At 27.6% G+C, this 15,431-nt stretch overlaps 1 long non-coding RNA gene and 1 pseudogene across 4 annotated transcripts; one reads left to right on the top strand and one right to left on the bottom strand.

Annotated features, from left to right (window-relative positions):
* Window positions 1–288: 288 nt before the first annotated feature.
* On the bottom strand, window positions 289–3,065 carry LOC109792828 (uncharacterized). Of its 3 annotated transcripts, none has more exons than XR_014432153.1 (5): window positions 2,819–3,065; window positions 2,498–2,549; window positions 1,712–1,994; window positions 1,225–1,383; window positions 289–594 (listed from the first exon to the last, which is right to left on the bottom strand). It is a non-coding gene; the product is annotated as an uncharacterized LOC109792828 (long non-coding RNA). The 3 variants fall into 3 exon arrangements; XR_014432155.1 differs by having other exon boundaries at window positions 2,498–2,532; window positions 2,819–3,064; XR_014432154.1 differs by lacking the exon at window positions 2,498–2,549 and having other exon boundaries at window positions 2,819–3,063.
* Window positions 3,066–13,138: 10,073 nt separating this feature from the next.
* LOC109793358 (uncharacterized) lies at window positions 13,139–14,909 on the top strand (annotated as a pseudogene). Its single transcript, XR_014432152.1, has 3 exons — window positions 13,139–13,196; window positions 13,321–13,503; window positions 13,624–14,909. The product of XR_014432152.1 is annotated as an uncharacterized LOC109793358 (transcript).
* The last annotated feature ends 522 nt before the right edge of the window (window positions 14,910–15,431 follow it).

The raw sequence follows: 15,431 nt of genomic DNA, 5'->3' as shown, positions 1-15,431 counted from the left end.
TAAACTCTCGCTAATCCCTCGCAAATATGTCTTTCGCAAATCTCTCGCTAAACCCTCGCAAATATGTCCTTCGCAAATCCCTCGCTAAATCCTCGCAAATCCATCAAAGCATATGGATTGAGTTCCCTTGCGAATACCACGCTAATCCCTCGCTAATATCTTGCGATACCTTCCTAATTTATCTATATATATACATTATTCTCTCATGAATCCCTGTAGATATGCCACTTAATTTGATATTTTAAATAAATCTGAATCAACTACATAATTATTAAAAACTAGAAAAAGTAGTCACACTCAACATCATTTGATTACTCTAAATTTATGTATTTTAACAAATGTGAATTGTACAGCCCAACCACTGAATGCTTCATATGAAAAATTTCCAATGGCAGCTTTCAGTTCCGTATGGATCTACCACAACCTGAATACTACACCACCATAAGATAAGACTATGAGACTAATCAAGTTCTTGATCTTCGTCTTCACTATCCTCTTGATGTTCTCCATCTTGATCTTCTTCATCGTCACTATCTTCTTCATCTTCTTCACCTTGCATCTCATCGTCACTTTTTTCTTTGCCACCAGCTTTTCCTAACAGGGAAGTGTAAGAGCATTAGAACTGTTAGCACAGGCAGAGGAGTTTTGAGGGAAGTCTGTACAAAGAACACGTAGTTCATTGACAAAAGATGTAGGCAATTGGAGAATTCAAGATCAGAATAAAATAAGCCAAGGGGCCAAAGCAACGAACAAGGGAGAAGAGGAGAAGAAAGAAAAATGAATTAACTTATGAGAGTTGTAAAGGAAGTAAGGACTTCTACAGGATATATGCAATTGAGATCAGAAGATCAACAATCTCTACTACCATAATGCTAACAAGAACGACAATTTTAATCAATATGATCTCTGTCTGCATCAATGAAATATGTATGTATAATGAAACATTTATTGCAACCAATTGTAAAATTATAAGTCTGCCCCAAGCACTTGGTCAAAATAGTGGAGCTCTGAAAATCTATCCCACTGCAAAATAATAGAACCAAAAACATATTTCTTTTACTATTGGTATGCACAATCAATTTTGGGGCCTGAGATGGAAGTATGGAACCATTAGCCTGTATTATTATAAGCAAATATGCATGATAATATATGTATCCCTTGGTACCCTAATTTTTTCTACTTACAAAGGCTCTTTATCTAGAAAGTTAAACAAAATTAATTTACCTTCAACTAGCTATTGACCTCAGGATCATTGTTGACAACAACACAGACATCATTCACCAGCCTGACTATCCTTATAGCATTTGTGTATGTTGCAAATGTCTTGCCTCCAATCATCACAGTGCGTGGAGTAGTTTTTTTACGTTCTTCAGGGCTCATCTCCTATTACAATTTAGTTATAATGACTATCTTAAGCACAGAGCATAATTTTGTATAATGCGGGGCCTTTTACAAAATACAGTGGGGACAGTATATTAGTATCTCCTAGATGAAAGCAGATGAATACTAATATGAGACATGTATTTTGCTAAATATTACTGTGACAAAAAATAAAATGTTGAAGTTGCAGCTTGAGTACGAGGATAAGGACACAGATTTTCATGACTCATTATGAACATGGGTTAAAAGCAATAAAAAGAAAATATAGGTAAATTAGAACGATTGGCATTTCACAAATTTACCCTATCAAACAGCAGTCTATTTCTCATACCTTTAGCTTCTTGTATCTATAAATCACACCAAGAATGTTTAGTAGCTGCCTCTTGTATTCATGGATACGCTTGACTTGAATGTCAAACAGACTATCTGGGTCAATGCTCTCCCCTGTCAAAGAAACAGTCTATCCCACTTAGCTCAGGATTACAAAATTGGATCCATCTTCGAGGTGTAATCCCATTGGTTTTATTTTGGAACTTTGTTGGCCATATCGAAACATAATTTGCAAATAATTCTGACTTTAATATATCACTGTGTAACTGAGCAACACCATTCACCTACAAAGAGATTAGAACCAATCTTTATTCTAATACCACTATTGGAATACTAGGTGACTTTGGAAAAACAAGTGAACCGTGCATTGCAGTATTAACATCACAAATGTTCTTTTGATGTTAGATTTAATCTTAAAACCAATTAACATTAAGTGAAATTGTCCAAAAGATATATAAACCGCACCCGGAGAATTGAGACAGACAATGTGGGACACCCGGAAAATGTATGTATAATGAAACATGCACTATATCAATTCAATCAAACATATGACTTAAAAAATATAACACTAATCAGCACAACTATATGTTAATCTCTGATTATAATGAAGCGACCCAGTTGCATATTTGGAATATTTTTCTTCAATTTCTAATATTATAATATTATAATTTTTCTTCAATTTCTAATATTATAATGCAATTTATGATATTTACTCATCACTTGCTATTAGGTGCAGACACATGATTAAAAAATCATGAGAAAGAATCAAAGTAAATAGATTATGAACCTTTATAAGGAATATAACTGGTCCTCGTAAGATTCCTGCAAGTTGAAGAATACTATGAAGGAAGCGAAGTTTGTTAGATTGAAAACCAAAGAGCAAAAGGAAATTAAATAATTGGTTTAATTAATTTTATTTTATTTAAAATTAAATATATAACTAATTTAATGTAATTTTGTAAGTTTATCCAATTTGCCCGAACTAAAGAACAAAGCACGCATGCTGAAGAATAATGAAAGACAAAATAAAAGAACCTCGATCAAGCATTTCTACGAACAGTTAGAGTGCAAAATGCAGAATTATAGATATGAGAAATTTTAGTTTTACCTGCCTCCCACGTCCCTTGCCTTCAGAAGCACCTTCAATAATTCCAGGAAGATCAAGTAACTGAATCTTAGTATCATTATAATGTATAATCCCAGGAATACAGGTCAGAATTCTAGCTTTACTCGTGCAGTGGAAGGCCCACGCTGATGAATTCAGGCGCCATGCGTATTGGCGATTTGTACGCGGAGGAAGAGAGGGCTGGCACCTTTCACCGACCTCATCTTTCACCTTTCACCTTTGAAAAAGTAATTTCACTTTTAGGGTTTAGGAGGGAAACTAAAAAAATATGACACTAACAACTCTTTTTTCATTTATTTTATATAAATATAAAAAATATTAGTTAATATAATTTTTTAAACATATTATATTATTAAATATAAATATTTTAAATTTTTTATTTGATAAATTTAAATAACTTTTATCTTTATAAATAAATTTAATTTAAACTATAATTAAAATTAATAATAAGCTAAATAGAAATAATACTGATAAAAATATACAAAAAGATATATTATTATAATTTTAATATCATATTATTTTAAATTCCAAAATAATATTAAAAAAGATAAATATAAGAAAAAAATTATACAGTAATAAGTTGTTGTTTTAGTTTTAAAAATAATAAAATATTGGTATTTGAAAAAAATTTAAAATACATTAAAAATGAAGTGAAATATTTACTCTATACAATTAGTTTTGTTTTAAATCTCATGTATTTATTACTTTTACCTCTTATAATATTAATATTGCTTTTATTTTGAATTCTTTTAAATAAAAATTTAAATTAAGTTGATTAAAATTTTTATAATTCAAATTACTGAAACGAATATTACTTAATATTATACGTGTTTTATATTTTTTTTTCGGAGAAAAGGTAAGTGTATTTTTTTCTTCACATAATCATGCAATATTTATTAGTTATAGAAAATGCATTAGTAGTAAAATAAATACTTTAAAAAGTAGTAATTCTTTTAACAATATTATAATAAAATTTTTATTTAAGATTTATTTATATATGATATATAATATGATAATTAACAAATATCTTGATAAAATTGATTAATATATATATATATATATATATATATATATATAATTTATGCTTACTTTAATATTTCAAATATTATATATGAAATATAAGCTAAATATTAATTTAAACTTTTTTAATGTTGATCCTTCCAATATTTTAAAATTATTTTTAATCCTTATAGGATTATCCTTTCTCAATTTCAATCTTTATAATATTTTTTTTCAAAGTTTAGTCAATATAACTTTATATTTTTTCTTTCTAATTTTTAGTTGTTAGTACGAAGTTACATGAACTAAAGTGAAAGAAAATTATAATATATATTTAAAGAACTAAAATTTGAAAAATTCATATTTATATGGATTAAAATTTAAAGAACTAAAATTGAGAAAACATGAACTTACAGAGACTAAATTCAAATATAAATCAAAATAAACAAAAATATTTTAAATTATCATAATTAAGAAAACAAAACATATACGGACTAAATTCATATTGTAAACATATAAATTATATTTAAAATTTATGATGATATATATATATATATATATATGTGTGTGTGTGTGTGTGTGTGTGTGTGTGTGTGTGTGTGTGTTTGTGTGTATGTGTTTTAAGAAATATATATGAGTGAAAATTCAGTTACTTCAAAAGTAACTCTTAAAAGAGTTATTTAATGAATGTAATTACGTTATATATATTGAATTTCTTGTTCAATAAATTAAGTCTAAAAATTTGTATATATACTTTATCTTTTAATCAATAGTTTTATTTAATAGATAATGTTAGATAATATTTCATAATTTTTAAAATTAATATTAGACAATATTTAATAATTTTAAAAATATTTTTAAATATTCAATAATTAAAAAAATGAAGAGATAACAAATAAGATAAAATATATATAAGTAAAATAAAAAGAAAAAAATATGAGAAATTTCAAATTCTTACTTTTATGGGAGAATTTGAAATTATACTTGTAGTGATTGGTGAACGTGATCCCCATATTTTACGTTCCAACTTGGTCATAGTTGCACACTTACAGATCACCGTTAAGAACATAAAGATTAGCCAAACCTTGCCATTAAAAGATTAATCACTTATGCATTGAATAAAGCCATGAGATTTCAAGGATGTAGAGAATCTCTTAAACCACTACCTTGAGGCTTACTTTAGACCATATAGGGACCTATATTCAGCTTGCACACAATATTACCTTGATCCTGTTAATTGAAGAAGAATTAATTAATGTATATACAAACCCTATAAACCCTTCCGGACTCCATGTGTCGTTCTTCTGCTACCCAAGCGGGGAGCAGCCATCCATAGCCAGGTGATGTGTTGTTGTGAAGTGTGCACAACGTCGGTTCACTGTGAGAACGGTGCCGTTTTAATTTCGATACTGTCACCGTTGTCATCTCCGAAAACACTTTCTTCTTCTTCTTATTCCCCTCTCCATTGCTTTCCCTTTTCTCCCCGCCTTCACTCTCCATCCTTATTTCATTTCTCTTTCTCTCTCCACAACTTATATTCTCAATTTTCATACTTTTTCAAATATTACCATAATCAATTTACAATCGGTGCATTCATCTAAACATTTTCGGATAACATTTTTATCATATTTCTTTTTACAATTTCTTTTTTTTTCTATAAATATAACCATATATAACCTTTTTTTTCTTCTTTCTTAAATATCATTCTTTTTAATTGGGTAATTATTAGTATTAGGAAATATTTCAAATAAACTTAAACTAACGTCAAGCATGAGAGTCTGAAGGTCATTCGTGAGCGTGATCCCCATATTTTACGTTCCAACTTGGTCATAGTTGCGCACTTACAGATCACCGTTAAGAACATAAAGATTAGCCAAACCTTGCCATTAAAAGATTTATCACTTATGCATTGAATAAAGCCATGAGATTTCAAGGATGTAGAGAATCTCTTAAACCACTACCTTGAGGCTTACTTTAGACCATATAGGGACCTATATTCATTTTGCACACAAGATTACCTTGATCCTGTTGATTTATTTTCTAACCTTGTAGTATCTTCATATAAACGTTGTCACTTAAATATCCATTCAAGAATGCGTTTTGGATATCCAACTGAATGGAAGATCATTTCTTAATGCCTACTAGGGATAAAAGGACTCTAATAGTAGTTATAGTGGCCACTGTTGAGAAAGTGTCAAGGAAGTTTGTGTTAGCTCCTTGTGTAAATCCTCTTTCAATAAGTTTAGCTTTTCTTTTGGTTAGAGTGCCTTCAGCATTATATTTTTCCTTATAGATCCATTTACAACTTATAGCTTTTTTTCTTTTGGTAATGGTACTATATCCCAGGTGTTGTTGACATCCATAGCTTCTAATTATGTTGCCATTACTTCTCTCCATTCAGGGAATCTAACTGCCTGATGGTAGTAGGTTGGCTCATAGACACTGCTCATTTGCATAGTAAAATCTCTGTGCTGAGTTGAAAATTTGTCATAGGAAATGAAGTTTTGTATGGAGTGCGAGGGCTTTAGGTTGGGAATTAAGACTTGGTAATCGTTTAGATATGATGGAAGGTTGGTTTGTCTTGATGATATTCTTGTAGTATCATGTGTATGTGAAGTTGGATTTTGAGTGTTGGCATTTTAAGTTCCACTAATAGGTTGTGTAGAAGCATCTTGATTTGCATTTAAGTTTTGCTCATAAAATTCCTTCTCAGTAGGTTGATCTACTACTGGCTTAGGAATAACATTGTGGATAAAAGGATTTAAATTATGACTGAGATTTGGTAGACATGTGATTAAGGACAAAAAGGATGGTTTCTTCATGGAAGAGAACATTCCTAGAGACTATAATCTTCCCAGTTTCAAGACTATACCATTTATATCCTTTTATACCTAGTGGATAACCAATGAACACAATGGGTTCTACTCTTGGACACCATGTCGCTATGACCCATAGTACCTCTCTTAAAAAATACATATAATTTAATTTAAAATTATATTTTTATAAAATTCAAAAGAAGTGGCAGTGTCCATAGCGACACTGCTTTTAATTTTTTTTTTCATTTTTCTTAATTATGCATTTTTGGTTTAATATTTTTTAATTAACATATAAAGAAATTATTAAATATTTAAATACATATTTAATTCGTAATATAAATATTTAAAGGAAAAAAATATATAAAGTAAACAAATTATAGAAAAAATAAGTTTATAAATAGAAATTAATATTTAATTGATTATATAAAAGAAATTATTTTTAAAATTAATTTAGTTAATATTTAAAAAAAAAAACCTACAAACATAGTGGTGTCGCTGCCCATAGCGACACCACTTTTTGATTTTTTTTTAATTTTTTTTAGTTGCGTTTTTTAAAGGAAAAAATATATTACGTTTAATTACGTTTTTGTGGCCCAGTTTATTTTAAAATTTAATTATATTATATTAAAAAAATTATATATAAATACTGAAAATGCAAGGCGCTATGGTCCATAGCGACACAGTGTCGCTATGTGCCATAGCGCCTCTCTTAAAAATTACATAAAAATTTATTTTAAAATTATATATTTATAAAACTTAATTTTATTTTAATAAATATATAATAAATAACTCAGTTTATTATTTTTATTTTACATTTCTATTATTTTCTTTTTTTTCTTTTTTTTTTGTTTAAAGGGTGTCGCTATGGGCTAAATCATTTTTGTTAGTCCATCAACTGTGTTGGCCCAGCCTATAGCGACACTGGCTCATTCCAGCCCTCCCTAGACCAAAAAAAAATTGTCACGTGTCATCGGTGTCGCTATTTTTAGAATATTTTTTAGAATTATGTTATTTTACTTACTTTTACAAAGTACTTTCCAAAACAGTAAATTTATTATTTCAAAAAGAACTTTTCAAAACATTAATTTTAATATTTTAAAAAGTACTTTTCTCAAAAGTGAAGTTAGTGTTCCAAAAGTTATTTTTCAAAATTGTATTTTTTACATACTTTTAAAAAAAATATTTCTATAGTAGTAAATTTTGTGTTTCAAAAAGTACACTTTGGGAGTATGTAAAAAATAAAATTTTGAAAAATACTTCATGGAATACTAATGTTGTTATTTCAAAAAAATACTTTCCTAAATACTAAAACTAATGTTTTGAAAAATATGTTTTTGAAATGTTATATTTAATGTGAAGATTTTTGAAAGTTTGAATGGGCAAATGTTCGAAGAAAAAACGTGCATATGTTTCGGCACCTTTAATAGTGTCGAGTAAGTTACATGCACTTATAATGTCATTGCGCATTAGTTCCAATTCTATCGTGCAAGTGTGTGTGAAAATTGAAGAATATTTCATTTAAGATAAATAAAAATAGAAAGAAAAAATAATAAAAAAATACTTTAATAAACTAAATTTTAATTTTGATCTCCTAAATTTTGCTTTTAAGACAATTTTGACCTTTGTAAATGCGAGATATGTTATTTCTTAGTTGTCTCTTACCAAATTTCTTAATAGAAAAATTTTGACCTTTGTAAATTTTATTTCCTACCAAATTTCTTTAATAAAAAAATGTTAGTTATATTTTTTCAAACGTTATTATACCAATATTTTCTTTATTATTTGATTGAAAATCTCAAATATTTGTAGATTTAGAATTTAGAATTTAAAGTTTTAAATAAATTATAGTCAATAATAAAATATTAGAAAGAAAATGTTAAAGAGAGTGTCGGTGCATATTTATCTCTATAATATTATTAAGGACATGTTAGGGATTAAATTTATTATTTCCATACTGGAATCAAAATTATAAAATTATATAAATTAAACAAAAACATTTAAAAGATAAAATAAAGGAAAAAGGAATCAACTACAAAGATTAAATATTTTGAAACACACACTTAAAGTGCACAGATACACATACATCCATGTGCATACATATAAACAAAAAAATTTCTGTAATAATAAATCAAAATATAAATAAATTCTATTCTATTCAATGATATCATCTCTAAAATTATCTTAATTTAATAGTAGTTATATTTTTTAATACTTTTTTCTATTCTTAATATCAAGGTTCATGAAAAATGATATAGAAAAAAGATCATTTTTAATTAAAATAAATAAAATTAAGTAATATTAATTAACTATCTTAATTAGTGCATTAGTTAAATAATAAGGACTAATGGAGATAATTTAAAATTTTAAATTTGAGAATTTTGGAATCTATAGCAGATTGTCACAACCAGCAATTCCCAAAGCACTGTATAATTGAATACCATTCTTAAACTAATATAAATTTTATAGAAGCATTTTAATGTTTAAAATGAACTGTTGGAGTTGACTAAACTATCTTAACCAACATTCCTGAAAGCACGGTACTAATGAAGTGTTACTCTTGAATTAATTCATTTTATTTAAAGGATAAATTAACTTTTGTGCGTAATATTCATATAAAATAAAAAAGATTTGACATATTTAATTTGAAATTATTTAATCTCCTTTAAATTATTTAATTGTACTTAGAACATATGATTGTTTAGACTTAACAATTAATCCAAAATAAAAAAAAAAATATATTATACGGCTTAGTCTAACTGCACCAATAAATAATAAGGAAGCCTTAGTATATGGGACATATCTATGTAGCAAAATAAATAGTGTAAAAATAAACAAACAACATAAATAAATTAAAATAAAAAACAAAGGTTTATGCTCAAATCTAAACAAAGACAAAAAAAAAAAGTTGAACCCAAAAGAAAAGTTCTGAAATATTTTGAAAAGAAAAAAAAAATATATATATATATATTATAAATACATTTCTTATTTTTTTAAAAATAAATTCTTAAAATATTCTTAATTTTTTTATTTTCTATTTTTTATTTTTCACTTTTTGACATTTAATTTTAACTTTTTTTTCTTAAGGTCTTTCTCACACTCTGTTCTCACCTATTTTAACAAATAGTTTTAATTCTTTTAATTTTTACATTACTATATTTTTCATCTCCTTTCAGTTTTTACTCTATTAACCTCTTCATCTCCTCTTTTTGATTTTCACATGCATTCGAGAACTGATGTACAACAACATTGTAGGTGCATATAGAGCCGTCAAAATGGGTCGTGGCTTGTGGGCAAACCGGACTCACCTTGAAAATGGGCTGGCTCGAGTCAAAATAAATAAAAAATTTAGTAAGTGGATATATTTCAACCCGGCCCACTTTCACTCGACTCACCCGGGTTGAACTCGTGATGGGCCGGACAGCCCATCAGCCCACTTTTTTTTAATTGAAATTTGATTATGGTTTATAGTTAATTATGTATAATATGGGACATTGAAATTTGTTTATTTTGGACTTTTATCATAGTTTCTATTTAATTTTGTATGATGAGTTATGACTTATGACTATTAATGATGCTAATTTTATGATTATTATGTTAATTTATAGTTAATTTTAAATTTTAAATTTTGTTGATAATTTTTTTTAAATTTTTTGATGGGTTGATGGGCTGACCCATATAACCCATCAACTCGTGGTAGGCCGGGCCGAGCCAGAAAAATTTTGAGAAAATTAAAACTAGGTCGGGTCGGGTTGGCCCACTTTTAAAGTGAGTCAAGGTGGGTCGGTCCATAAGGTCGGGCTACCCGTTTTGACAACTGTAAGTACGTATAGCTTCCTTGACAATGTCAAAAGTGTTAAGTCATAAGAAAGCACTTCCCCCTTTCATAGTTCTTGAAAGCACAATATTAGTGTTTTGAAAAATATTTCCTCAAAAATATTAATTTTAATGTTCAAAGAATTCTTTTCATAATAGTAAATTTAATATTTTAAAAAATATTTTTTTAGAATTATGTTATTTTACTTACTTTTACAAAGTACTTTTCGAAACAGTAAATTTATTATTTCAAAAAGAACTTTTCAAAACATTAATTTTAATATTTTAAATTTTCTCAAAAGTGAAGTTAGAGTTCCAAAAGTTATTTTTCAAAATTGTATTTTTTATATACTTTTAAAAAATTATTTCCATAACAGTAAATTTTGTATTTCAAAAAGTACACTTTGGGAGTATGTAAAAAATAAAATTTTGGAAAATACTTCATGGAATACTAATGTTGTTATTTCAAAAAAATTCTTTCTAAAATACTTAAACTAATTTTTTGAAAAATATGTTTTTGAAATGTTGTATTTAATGTTAAGATTTTTGAAAGTTTGAATGGGCAAATGTTTAAAGAAAAAACACGCATATGTTTCGGCACCTTTGATAGTGTTGAGTAAGTTACATGCACTTACGATGTCATTGCGCATTAGTTCCAATTCTATCGTCCAAGTGTGTGTGAAAATTGAAATAGAAGAAGAGAAGGAATAGAGTAATGTGAAAATCAAAAAAACTAAAATTACTTAATGAAGAGTGAATAAAAGACAAAATGATATATGTTAAAATTAAAAGGGAAAAAAAATGAAATATGTGGAAAAGAAGAAAAAAAATTAAAATATTAAAAGTGTAAAATTAAAAAGTTTAGAGAATAAAAAACATAAAAAAAATATTTTAAAATTTCTTATTTTTTTTAAAGACGTACTTATAAAAAAGAATTTAATATATCACTAGCCCAAGGAAGAAAGAGACATCAAAAAAGTATATTGGCCTATTGCCTATTTAATTGGATGAAAAATTATAAAAGGTAGAAAAAGATATCAGAAAAGTATATCGGCCAATTGCCTATTTAATTGGGGGCAAAATTTATTTTGAGCCCAAACGAAAGAGAGAACATATCAAAAACTGTTAGCTCACAGCCCAACAGGATACAATTTCTTTTTAACCCTAAACAAAAAAGAGAAAAAAAATTAGAAAATATGTTGGCTAAAAGCAAAGAAATTACTTTCTGCACCTATCAAAATGTCCCTTGCATGTTTTTGCTTCATATAGTTCATATTCTCTTTAAATTAGTTTTTAAATTAGTCAACATTGTTATTAATTTAATATAATAAAATATGTTATTTTTAATTAAAGATTTCATATATTATTTAGTTTTTAAAATTTTAAAATTTTTAATTAAGTTCCTAACTTAAAAAAATTGTAATTTATTTATTTATTTTATAATTTAGTTCATATAGTTGAAGAATATTTTGACAAGTCTCTCATATTATAAACAAAATTTTAATTTTAGGAACTAAATTATAAAAATATAATAGATAAAAAATTTACTTACACTTTTTTAGTTTAAAAACCTAAGTAATTTAAAAAAAAAAAAAAAATTCAAGAACCAAATTATGTATTAAAATTTAATTAAGTCACGTATATATTATTATGTTAGAAATGTTTACATTTTAAAACATTCATATATACACATTCATATTTATCGTTTCACCCAAAACTTGTTAATTGTTAAGATTAATCCTGAAACATAGTTATTTAGATTATTTTGGTTGTGTACTTGTTAGAAATCCTTTTTATACCTTTTAGTAATTACAGTGAAATTATTATTTTTTATTTGAATGACAAATAATTTTATTATTAAATTAAAGAAGATTTTTCTCATTAAAAAATATTTGTATCTATTATTTAATTTGAGTTGTTTATTAGTCTATTGTTAAATTATTGTTATTATGTATTGCATTTGCTTCCCTTGTCAGGAAGAGAAGATTCCGCTAGATCAATCATATATTTTTTTCTTTATAAATATTAGTCATAATAAAATGAATTTACCCATAATAATTAAAGTAACACTTGATGATATGATATATTGTGAATATAAACTTGGTTGATACAAGTAAATGTTTATATCATCACAATTTATTTTATTTTACTTTATAGAATAGTGTGTTTATTTTTATTGAAAATTTATGATAAAAATAAATTATATTATAGAATTTTTTTTATAACAAATATTGATATTTTTACTAATCACTAGTTAGTAAATAATTTATTATTATTTTTTTAAAAGCAGTATATCGGTACTCATGCTAAAAAAAATTATGGAAAATGTGTAAAATTCCTATGAAAACTAGAAAAACAATTTCACTAAATATAGAGTGGAGGATAGGGTTTAACTTCAAGGTTTAGACTTTCGTTTCCCCTTTTGTTTTCCGCCTGAATACTGCTAAGAAAATTGAAGCATCCTTAGGGTGATTTCGAAGGTTTGACTCTATCCTTCTTCGTTTATTCAATTTTATTTTAGGTTTTTATTCTGAGCATTGATGTAATTCAATGTTATTTGCTATATCAGTGAAAATATGTAAATTTTCTTATATATATATATATATATATATATATATATATATATATATATATATATATATATATACGTATTGAATTAAACGCTGGGTTTTAAATCAAGGGGTGCAAAATAAGTTTCTTGTGAGAGAATTTGCTAATGAAAATAAATGCAGGTAAGTGTAATGTTTATGTGGACTTTGGTAAAGATACGATGGCATTATTTAGATATCATATTGTGTCATTAATGATTTTATTTGTCACTGTGATGATGCAATTGTGCCCCTGAATCTGATTTAGGTGTTGCGGGTTGGGAGAGAAGATGAAGAAAGTGGTGGGAATGGTGGTTTCGAATAAGATGCAGAAATCAGTGGTGGTGGCAGTGGATAGACTATTCTACCACAAACTGTATGACCGATATGTCAAGCGCACTTGTAATTTATGGCTCATGATGAGCACTATCATTGTAACATTGGTGACCGAGTTAGTTTTGTCAACATAACTGCCGAGTTCGATTCTTTTTTGCTTTTTGGCTTGCTTGGTTCAACTATTGGTTTTGCAAGAGGGCTCAGTAAGTGATTGCTTTTGCGATTGTTGTTTCAGGTTCGGCTGGACCCTTCTAGGCCTTTGAGTAAGCATAAATATTGGGTGGTTGCTGAAATTCTCAAGAAAGCGCGTATATATGTCCCGCCATTGATGCGGGTGCCTGAGAATGTGAGCTCAAGCATTGAAGCACCTGCTTCCTGAATTGGCTCAAGGTATTATAAGCTATCTTGGTTGTCATATCTACATAAGTTGTAGCTGTTGGTATTGAAGTGAAACTTGAATAAAGTTAAGCTGAATGAGTTGATACTTGATAGTTTGCAACCTTATTCAAGTTACTCATGTAGTAACTGTAATGTCAAAAAAATAGTTCTTATGTGACAGATTTTCTACTGTAGTCTAATGCATTTAATTGACAGTGTAGTTACTGCAGTATATGATAGTATGCATTTCTAGTGACTTCCAATTTTAAGTTGCATGCTTTTGCATCTTGAATTTTCCTGTGCTGATGTGTTAATTTGCTTAGTATAATGGAAATGTAAACATGAACATTTTCTGTTTTTATCATCTTAGAAGTAATTTGAAATGTTCTTTATTTGCCATTCTTAGTTCGTTTCTAATTTTTAATGGAAGGAGAAATTTTAGTGTGGGGTGTTCTAAGGTTGATTGATTAGCTTGTATCTTGACAGGTTAAATAAATCTACTGCAATTATACATTCAGTCTAATTAAATTTAAATGTCAAGGCTGCTGTGTTGTATGATCTTTATTGCCAACATGCCATCTGGGCAAATGGATCATAGTGTAGAGCAGATATAAAGGGGAATTTGTTCTCATGATTATGTTATGTATTTTGTGATTGATTTCTGATTTTCATAGCAATAATATTATTACATGCATTATCTGTATAATTTTTACTTCCCAAAAAGAAGGAATAGCTTCAATTTTCATTATTGTGTAGGAAACTAATGCAGAAGATATACATTGTATTGTACTTCTTTCAACCGACTCTTTATTATCTACTCCCACCCAGAATGGTCCTTGTAAAAGAAAATGGAGGACCCAGTAGTAGGCTAAGAGATTTATGATGTGGCAGGGAAAGTATTGAAAGCTGGGATGAGATCATGGATAGAATCATGATCCAAAAAGCAATGTTGGCGCAAATTGAAAGATGCAAACTGAGCTGGGTGCTTGATTATTGAATAATGATCCTGATTCCTGACTAGAAAAAAGTTTTGAATAATGATGAGTACCAACCTTAGTTAACTGTGAATACAGATGATGAATGCACAGTCCTAACTCTTACCCTCTGTTTGAATGGAAAGAAAATTGAGATTTTTTTCTTAAAGTCAACCTTTTTCTTTTCCTCTTAAATAAAAGAGTATCCTCTCTCTCTCTGTCTCAAACATATATTAAGACATGCTTGATTTTGACATTAATATATAACGAGACAAGACAACCTTTTCTCCTATATTCACTCTGGATTTAAGTAATAAATCATGTCTTACATTAAACTCACAAGTGCTTAGGTATCTTAAGTTTCACATTGATAAATGGATATTACCATTTGCAAACTTAGAGGTGGTGTTAAAGTGTCACTTTAGAATCGCTCCATTAGTGTTATAGCTGTGTTACCGACTTGCAATTCTTTTTTTTTTTTTTTTGTTGGTGGTGGGGTGGAGGGGAAGATATAGTACTGCAATGTCCTGATCAAATTGTTGGAATCAGTGTTTTAAATACTGAATAGGAAATTAAGCCTAGACAAATTCGTTTTTTTTTTCTTTTTTTCTTTTTCAAATGCTGGTTGTAGTTATTCTGCAAGGAATTTTAGAGAGATAGATTTTGGATCGTATCACAAAATGATGCATAA

The sequence above is a fragment of the Cajanus cajan genome, chromosome 3 (assembly GCF_000230855.2).
Source record: "Cajanus cajan strain Asha chromosome 3, NIPB_CcT2T_4, whole genome shotgun sequence".
Taxonomy (NCBI): domain Eukaryota; kingdom Viridiplantae; phylum Streptophyta; class Magnoliopsida; order Fabales; family Fabaceae; genus Cajanus; species Cajanus cajan.
Note: the sequence above shows the minus strand (reverse complement) of the source record. Positions and strands in the feature narration are given on the sequence as shown.